General features: G+C 38.1%; 1 pseudogene; it reads left to right on the top strand.

Moving 5' to 3' along the window:
* Window positions 1-2,856: 2,856 nt before the first annotated feature.
* On the top strand, window positions 2,857-8,920 carry LOC122289530 (annotated as a pseudogene).
* The last annotated feature ends 1,510 nt before the right edge of the window (window positions 8,921-10,430 follow it).

Raw genomic sequence — 10,430 nt, 5'->3', positions numbered from 1 at the left:
CAGACAAAACCTTTTCCAACCCCCACTCCTTTATTGCGGCCTCCAATGCCTTCCCAATCGTCTCACCCTTATGATCAGTTATTTGACAAAATTTAATAATCTTTTTGTGCAGAACCCAATCAGCATCAACAAAATGCACAGTCAACGACATGTAATTCATATTTTGAATAGAAGTCCAAGTATCGGTAGTGAGGCAAACTACCAAACCCGCGAGTTGGCCCCTCAAAACATCTTTATCACGAAGGTACATCTTCTTAATATCCTTTGCCACAGTGTGATGAGAAGGAAGTACAAATCTGGGTTCCAACTCTTGGACAAATTCTTGGAACCCTTTACCCTCCACAAACTGAAAAGGCAGCTCGTCCATGATAATCATACAAGCTAACTTCCTTCTACACTCATCGGGGTTATACTCCGTATACCCCTTCAATGTTGGCCCCCCGACCTCACTACTTCCATCAGCCATTTTAAAATCTAGTCTAAATTGGCCCTTCTCTACTAAGGATTTTAAAATTGGACTCTTCTTGCATTGTTCCTCTAGATGGACCTTCAGCTGGGATGTACCATGTTTCCTATAGTGACATCCATACATTTTCCCACAGTGATTACATTTAGCTTGTGGGTTGTTGGGGTCCCCACCCTCTAGTTTGGTAAAGTGTTGCCAAACTATAGATACAGGTTTCTTGCCCTGTGTGGGCTTCGGAGCAGGGCAAGGTGTACTCGTTATAGGGGTAGGAGTAGGGTTAGTTTCTGGGGTAGGGGTGTTGGCTGGGGAAGGCGAGCTATCACTGAAATCCGAAAACATTCCTGATTTTCCAACAAAAAAAAAAAAAAAAAAAATCAAAGTGCAATCCAACACAATCAGCAAAAACTACATACATAACTTTTAATAGGCATTATTAAAAACTACATACATAAAAACTACACACAATCAGAGTCGAAGAGAGATGCTTCATATTTTTAATAGGCATTATTTTAATAGGCCACTTTAATAGACATTTTTTAATAGGCAAAATGACATGTACTTAAATGATTGAATATGTACTTAAATGATTGAATAAAAAAAATTATCATAATTTTAATCACCCAAAATATATCATTGTCAAAAATCACCCAATGATATCATTCAATTAAATGATATGTACTTAAATGATTGAATAAAAAAAGACATTCATGAAGGCCATATTTGATTTTATACTATTTTCAAATTGAGTTTTTTTGAATTTTAATTATCTAATAGTTATAATTATTTAAAACTTTTAAATAAAACAAAAAAAAAAATGATAATATGCTTCATAGTTTTGTTCTCTCATTTTTACTTTTCATATATTTAATTTTATAAAATTATTTTCTTAATAGTTACTGACATTAATATTAGTATATTGGTATATTTTTAAAATTTTTAAAATCTTGAAAGATGTTTAAAAAATATGAAAAATAAAAAAGATTAAAAAGTGCAAATTTGCCAAAAATCCCATTTCATACTTTCAAGAGCAAAAAGCCTAGCCAATGACAAGAAAGATGCCAAAAACCCTGATATAGCCAAAAAGTCCATGATGATTACTATCTCAAACAAGTTTCACAACTCCATAAATTTATATATATGTATATAAATAAGTTATATATGTATATAAATATATATGTATATGATTATTATCTCAAACAAGTTTAGGGTTTTTTTTTAAGGGTTTCAATCCATGAAACCCATAAAAAAAAATTAGGGTTTCGGATTGGGGATTGGAACCCCAATCCGAAACCCTAAATTGATTTAGGTTGAAACCCCTAAATCAAAATTAGGGTCCCTAAATTGATTTAGGGGTTTCAATGATTGAAACCCCTAAAAAAAATTAGGGTTTTGGATTGGGGATTGGAACCCCAATCCGAAACCCTAAATTGATTTAGGTTGAAACCCCTAAATCAAAATTAGGGTCCATAATATGATTTAGGGGTTTCAATCATTGAAACCCCTAAAAAAAAATTAGGGTTTCGGATTGGAACCCTAATTTAATTTAGGGTCCCAATCCGAAACCCTAACCCCTAAATTGATTTAGGGGTTTCAATCATGAAACCCCTAAATCAATTTAGGGGTTAGGATTTCAATGAAATTTACAACAAAAATGGGCAATCCGAAGTGAAAAAAATGCTTGAAATTCGAAACAATCACACAATTTGACAAATCAACGAATCCACAACACACAATCCACAAATCTCATCCTCCATCTCCGATTCAACCTCATCCTTCCTCCAATCTCCGATCAAAACTCAAAAAAAATATATATATAATTTAACGGAGAAAAATTAAGAAAATAATACCGTGCGTCCGGTGTGCGTCTGGCGTGGCAGAGGGAGGAGGGACGGCGTGCGGCACGGCGACTTTGGCTCGGAGGGGAGGGGATTGGGGGTTTCGGAGGGGAGGGAGTCGGGAGAAGGGTTTGAAGAAGTTTCTGGGTTTCGAACCGGGAGGGGGTGTTACGGGTAAGGGGTGCCACTTAAGTAAAACGACACCGTTTTACTTAAGTTATACTTAAACATATATATATATAATTAATAATATATTATATATATTATATATGATGCGGGGCAGGGCGGGGGAAAAACGAACCAGGGAGAGTCCGTCCCCATCCCCCGCCTCGCATGGGGTTATCCTTTCCGGGCCGGGGGGCCCTGCCCCGACCCTAACGGTGCAGACGACCCGCCCTGCCCTATGCGGGGGCGGGGCAACGGGTAACAGGCCCCGTTGCCCACCCCTAGCACTATCTATTTATATCTATAAAACTTTTACATAAAAATAATCTTATAAATTATTATAATTTTATAATTTATAAATTTTATAAATTAAAATTACTTTTATATAATCCATTTAAGAAAGGATGAATGTTCCAAGCCAATTAATCCATGGCGGACGAAGCAACATCTTCCGGCTTTCCGATCGACCCCAGCAGTGGGTTCTGCCACAAAACCAAGATTTTCCACAGCCTACGCCCACGGGCCCCACTCCCGCCTCCCTCCCAACCCCTCTCCATCGCCCAATTCTGCTTCTCTCTCCTCCAATCCTCTCCGTCTGCCCTCGGCTCCACCACCGTCCTCATTGACTCCTCCACCGGCCGGCGCTTGTGTTACTCCGAATTCCTCGACCAAATTCACTCCCTTGCGGTCGCTCTCAGAACCTCAACCTCTCTCTCTAAAGGTCACGTTGCCTTCATTCTCGCGCCTTCCTCGCTCCAAGTTCCGGTTCTCTATTTCGCTCTCTTGACCTTGGGGGTCACCGTCTCCCCAGCTAACCCGCTCAGTTCCGAAGCGGAAATCGCACACCAGGTCCGGCTATGTAAACTGGTCATCGCCTTCGCCCCCTCCTCTACCTCTGACAAGGTTCCGGCTCTTCCTTTCGGTACCATACTCATCGACTCGCCCAATTTTCTCTCAATGATTAGCGGAAGTCGGACTGACATTGACCAACTGGAGCGAGTCCAAGTGAGTCAGTCAGACCCGGCGGCGATTCTGTACTCCTCGGGAACAACAGGACGAGTGAAGGGCGTCGTGCTTACTCACGGCAACATGATCGCCCTAATAGCCAGGTTCTTCCATCTCCAGCGCGAGTCCGATCAGAATCAAAATCAGCCACAGCCACAACCAGTGTCGATGTTCCCACTGCCTCTGTTCCACGTGTTCGGATTTTTCATGCTTGTAAGGGCGGTGACAATGGCGGAGACTCTGGTGCTGATGGGAAGGTTCGATTTCGAGAGCATGTTGAGGGCCGTGGAGAAGTACCGGGTCACCTACATGCCGGTTTCGCCACCGCTCGTGGTGGCGCTAGCCAAGTCCGACCTCGTCAAAAAATACGATCTCAGCTCTCTCCAGTTACTCGGATCCGGTGGCGCGCCGCTCTGAAAGGAGGTCGCCGAGCACTTCGCGGCTAAGTTTCCAAACGTGATGGTTGTGCAGGTAGCCCTTGTCCGTCGGTGAAAAATTTAACTAACGAGAAATAAGAATGATATTAGTAAATTTCAAAACAAACATTTTTAAATTTTAAATATTTAAATTTTTTTATTTAATTATTTTCAAATCATTACAAATTTTTAAATATAAAAAATAATTCAATATTTTCTACTCTTAATATAAAAATAATATTTTAAAATTATTTAATTTTTTTTTCATATTTTTTAAAATTTTATAAAATATATTAATTCAAATATTTTATTACTATTTACAAATTATTATTATTATTATTATTAACCGATTATCTCACTTTAAAAGTTACGCCGAAAACTAGTCTGTGGGTGTGTCATTTTGTTTGAAAAAAGCATGTTACAATTGTACCCTATTGTCCTTGTAGCCGTGCGAAAAGGTTGATACAGATATGAATTTATTCCTGGAACCTAGAAGAAAAGTCCTACACATTTCTCTCCACTACATAGTAGAAGTACAAAGCTAGTGCAAAAACTAGAGGACCACCACGAACAATAACAAAACACACTCTTAACGTGAATACCAAATCATTGCCGATACCACTGCAGCCAAAAAGGATAATTCATAGAGAGCATCTCCACCAACCCCATTACACACAGTTTTGCTAATTCTTAATCACATTCATGTGTAGTATTATAGACCTATGGACATTCTTTTTCTGGGTAGAAAGACTAGGAGGGAGATGTTGAAACGTAGCATACACTCCTTCAAATTGGATTTGAGCACTTGAACCATAGCTTAGATCCTAACCTTACTACATAATTAGATACATCTTTAAGACGGTAAATACTAATAGTTTAATGTGAATACTAATAATTTATGGCTGAATATATATTTGGATTTGAAACTGCTTTAATAAATTCTAAAACCACTTTAGAGTAACCAACCAACATCAACACCCCACCTCTAGGAAAAGGATAAACACAATACTTTTCATAACCCTTTACACAACTATGTTTTAAAATGAGGGGTATTTTTGTAAACTACCATGAAATAAAATCTTTCTACAAAAATACTCTTATTCTAAAACATAGTTGTAAAATGTGTTGTTAAAAGTATTGTGTGGGTATCATTACTCACTATATGATCAAACCTTAAAGTTTTACAACGCTAAGCCATAATGTAAGATCTGGTGGTCAAAGCCATTTTTCAAAATGCTGGGTTTTCACTTTGAAAAATTCTATTCATCATATCTACACCACACACCTGTATTTATTTTTTTATCTTTTTATATTTTTCCCTTAGAAGGCGTGTGGTGTAAGGATGATGAGTAAAACAACTCTTGAGTTTTTGAGCACCATGACTATTGTGTTGATTACTCTTTTGCATACAAAAATGATATAGACATATTTTATAACTATTCCACAACGCTTCAATGAAATATTATTATTTTTTCATTTTTTTCCTTTGATGGATTTGAATTCAAAAAGTAATAATATTTTATTAATGATTTGTGTAGAGCTTATAAAACATTTGTGTTCATTTCACTTTACCATATCATGGATAGTTCTATTCCTACCAGGGCCATATTGATACGATATATGTGGACTGGAAAAAGGGGCATAAATCACATCCCTTTTAAATCCCACCAGTAAAAAGTGAGTCTCATGTATAGCTGTTGTGTTGTAGTATTTTTTCTCCATGGCCTAATTCTATCCCTACCAAGGACATATTGGTAGGATGTTACTGAGCTAGGGCTGGGTAATGGGGTCTATAACTGAGCCCGCCAGCTCCAACCCAATTCCACCTGCTCGCAGGGGTACTGGGGAATTTTCCCCACCAACTTCATATTTATAAGATGTTTATGGGCAAGAATAAAGGGCAGGCATGGCCGCATGAGTCACATCCCTTTTACATTGTACCTATAGAAATTGAGTAGGAATATGTCCTATGTCTATCAAGGACATATTGGTAGGAAGTTGATGAGATGGAATAATGGGCACAGATCATATCCCATTTACATAGCACTCATGAAAATTGAACCCATGAATTTCCATTCGTGAAACTTTGTAAAAGCGAGCTTTAGCACCAATCCAACCTGATTGTTGTGTTGATTACTTCAGTTGAAAGTTTAACAATATTTTTGTTGAACATTGTAACGATATTGTCAAACTTTGCTGATTGTCTAATGTTAATTCTTCTTGTTCTTTGTTTAGGGATATGGTTTGACTGAGAGTGGAGGAGGGGCAGCAGGAATGACGGGGGAGGAATCCCAACAGCATGGTTCTGTTGGTCGCTTAGCTGGAAATATGGAAGCCAAAATAGTTGATCCTGTAACTGGAGAGGCCTTACCGCCTGGCCAGAAAGGAGAGCTGTGGTTGAGAGGGCCAACTATCATGAAAGGTCAAAAACTTTGCTACCGTCTTCATCGTTGACAATCCACTGCTACCATTCTATTCCATTGGGCTAGATGACATTTTGAAACCGTCAACTGGCATTAAGATTCTCAGTGCACTAGTGAATGAATGACATGTTATGCAGTGAAACATATTCCCATTCATTCTATGCCTGTTCATTATTTAGGTTTTAAAATCATATGATTTGGAGGTGTGGTATCTTGGTTACATAGACAGACATTACTAACATTGATACTGTTGCATTCATTAAATAGGCCGGCAGACTTTCTTTTCTGACCCCATGCCAAGTTTACTTTACTCACCATGGGTGTAATATGTAACGTGCCTTGGTCACCTCTGCTAACCATGCAATTTTATTGAGCAATTTGCTTTCTTGAGTTAGTGTGGATATATTACTTCACAAGCCAATTGCTTAAAGCTTATGGCCCTTCTTACTTGTCTTTGTGCTCGTTACCGAATTTGACATGTGCGTTCCTTCAAAAGAATTTGTCAATCCTTGACATAGACTGATTTGTGGAAAGCGTATAAGTAAAGGCATTGTACGATGTGATTATGAACTGAACTGAACTCAGAGAAAAAGTTGTTCATTTTCAAAATGCCAGATGATGTCTCGGCTTTGTCTTTCCATATATTTTGTGTTATTCCAATTAGATGATGTTTTCGATGAATCTTATCCAGCTAGCGATAAGTTTAGACCTGTTTTTCAAGCTTCATAAGACCAGTATAATGCTTCTTGGTTGATGAAAAGAATCATGGTATCTCTGCAGGTTATGTTGGGGACGACAATGCAACTGCTGAAACTTTGGATTCGGAAGGGTGGTTGAAGACTGGTGATCTTTGTTATTTCGATTCTGATGGATTTCTCTATATCGTAGACAGATTAAAGGAACTGATAAAATACAAAGCGTATCAGGTGATTGAATTGCTCTCTGACAAACGATTATTATAGGTGTCATCTCACTCCATATACATAGTTCATCCCATTGTATTTAACAAATTGCAGGTCCCGCCAGCTGAGTTGGAACATTTACTCCTATCACATCCTGAAATTGCTGATGCTGCTGTGATTCCGTAAGTGTCTAGTATTGTGATCTTTTTCCATGTTATAATAGGCTTCCTTGATTTTCACATGACAAGGTGCACTGGGATCACATTTTTTAGCACAAGTCCCATCACTTGCGTTTAATTGCGTGTCATCTATGAAGCAGGTATCCTGATGAAGAAGCAGGGCAGATTCCCATGGCATATATGGTGAGAAAGCCCGGAAGCAATATTGGGGAGGCTCAAGTTATAGGTTTCATTGCAAAACAGGCAAGCTTCTAGAATCTTTTTACATATTGAAACAATGAAAATGGTCTCTTGAAGATGCAGATTTGTAAGTGTCTTGGCCTTGCAACTTATCATTCACGGCTGCATAATATTTTCTCCTATCCGATCTTCATGTTGCATTGAGATAAAATAACTTAGAATTTTTTTTTTTTTCGTGTGTTTCACAATGTAAAATGCCATTCAATTGGGTATCCGTAAATGTTATATTTCTGTGCAGATTTTGGGTTCTTATTTGATGGTATGATTTAGTAAATTTCATAGGTCATCTAGATAGTAAAGAGAATTTATTTTAGTAAGCAAGACATTCAAAGTCTCTGTCTCTCTTAGAAGAAGGGAAAGTTAAAAAGATGCGATCCTCTTCTTTCTTTCAGTATACAATTTATTGCATCATGCATATTGTACCGTTGGGCACAAGCCTTATTTTAGGCAATATACTTTTAGTTTGAGCATCCAGTTGGTTTTTCCCAGAGGATAAAAACCTTTGGATACGACTCCGAATCTGTTAGGATTTCCATATCAAAGTCTTACTCCAATGAGGTCAGGTCAAATTTTAGATCTGCAGGTTTTCATACATCCCCTACTTCATAAGATAAATTTATAGAAATAAATTGGTATAAGAATTAATTCTTCATATGATTGACTCAATCTCATAGTCCACATCCCTGGGCGAAATCTATTACCTATTCTTCTAAGGATCCTCCCTTGAAGTACACAAGGTACTTCAAGGGAGGATCCGTAGAAAAATGCTTATAGGCAATAGATACATATTCCCTTTTTATGCTAATCATTTAGTCTTTATATAATAAAATATCAACTGCTTTTACCACTATTATCAAGCTCAACTTGCACCTTTTTTGGTGTTCTTACTTTTAGAGACTGCACTTCGGCTTGCAGGTCGCACCATACAAGAAGATCCGCCGTGTCTTTTTTGTCAACTCTATTCCAAAATCTCCAGCAGGGAAAATTTTGAGGAGGGAGCTGATCACTCATGCTCTCTCCCTTGGTTCCTCTAGACTATGATCAATACTCTGGAATTAGAGGTGAAGGGGGCAATGCTAGGAGAAGCAGGCAACTTGCCTGATTTATCAGGTGTATATCAGAGTCTGTTAGCGTGGTGGAGCCTGGTTTTCCAAAACCATAATCTACTAACAATTTTCCATCTTCCATATTTTGCGGTATTGTATTATATTTTTATTGCACTCTCCTTTTACTACATTATCTCCCATATTATAGATATGGCTCCCTACTGCATTACCATTCTTATTTCATCACCTTTCCATGGCCTTCATCTGTCTTCTCGCCTTATAGGTTTCTTCCACAAACAGAAAGATTGAGCTTGAATCAAGGAAATAGGACTGTAGGGTCTGACTTAGGTGAGTTTTGGAGGTGAAACTTGTCCCACATAGGTTGACACCATTTCTTCGGATCTAGCAACCTTTCTTTGTAGCAATGTCCAGAGTCTGCCTTGCCCACAAATACCTTAAAGCTAAGATATAAGCTTAGGAAATCCAAGTTGAAATTATTTTCCAGTGCCAATTCAATAACATCATGTTAAAAAATTTCCCTTTTTTAAGTTTTATGGCTTTCCTACAATTATCCTTGCACAATGACTTCATACATTTTTTTCCTTTTCTTGTTGCAGCTGAATATAGATCTTATTCATAAACAAAAATCTATCAATACTACTAGGGACAACCGTCCCATATCCCCGCTGTGGCCTCGTGGCTGACTTGGCGGTTGCCACATCAGCCAATAATATTATATTAAAAAAAATTATGGGGGAAGAGGGAAATTCATTTAGAAGAACAGAGATTTCGTCTGTGGGAAACTCAAAACGTGGAGAGGAGGGAAACAAAACACGGCAGGTAGAAAGGTCCAAGAGATTTCATTTGGGTTCCTTTTGGGTCTTCATCTATCAGCATTTCTTTTGGGTCTTCAACCATTGGTGGGTCTTCATCCATCGGTTGAACTTCTGGGTAAGACAAGAAACTTTGAGAATGTAATCCAGAGTGAGCAAAATCATAAAAGAAACCAAACTCAACATCTAATATAGCTGCAATATGATCTATATGTGATAAACACAACACATGGATCATAAGACATTGCCTTAAATTTACACCCTTCCATTCCCAACCCAATCCACCTACGTATCTTCTTCATATAACCAAACATGAAAACTAACTTACAACAACCAAACAAATAAAGAAACCAAAAACCAAGTTAATATGCAAAAACCAATAAATTTGGAGAAAAAAAAAGATTAAACCCATAACACTGCATCACACCAACGAAAAAAAAAACATAAACATTAGTTAAAAATTAATAGCCATAACCCCGCAAAACCACTTGGGAAGTCCAAGTCTTTTTATTGAACCAGTCTTTATAAATCTAATTTCATACAACCAAACCACAATAAACCCAAAGATCTAATAATTTCCAATGCTACGTCCTTCAACCACTAAAAAATCTTCTCTTCACCCCCACCTTCTGTTCCTTCCTACTTGTACGGCATCCCGACTCGAACTTTGGTACCCAGCAAAATGTGCTCCTATCAGACCTGTTCAGATCAGATTACTCCCCATTTTAGGACATATAAGAGACAAGATAAAAACAGAGGTAGAGAAACAGAGACAGATATAGAGATAAAGAGACTGACTGAACTATCGTCATTTCGCGGTGGGTGTGCGCAGTGGGCTTCCTTAGTATGGATGACTCATGGTGGTGTGTAGTGGAGGAGATGCACTATTATGGTGGTGGTGTCTCTCAGGCGGGAGGAGA

Source organism: Carya illinoinensis, chromosome 12 (assembly GCF_018687715.1).
Source record: "Carya illinoinensis cultivar Pawnee chromosome 12, C.illinoinensisPawnee_v1, whole genome shotgun sequence".
Taxonomy (NCBI): Eukaryota; Viridiplantae; Streptophyta; class Magnoliopsida; order Fagales; family Juglandaceae; genus Carya; species Carya illinoinensis.
This window is presented reverse-complemented; position numbering and strand designations above follow the sequence as displayed.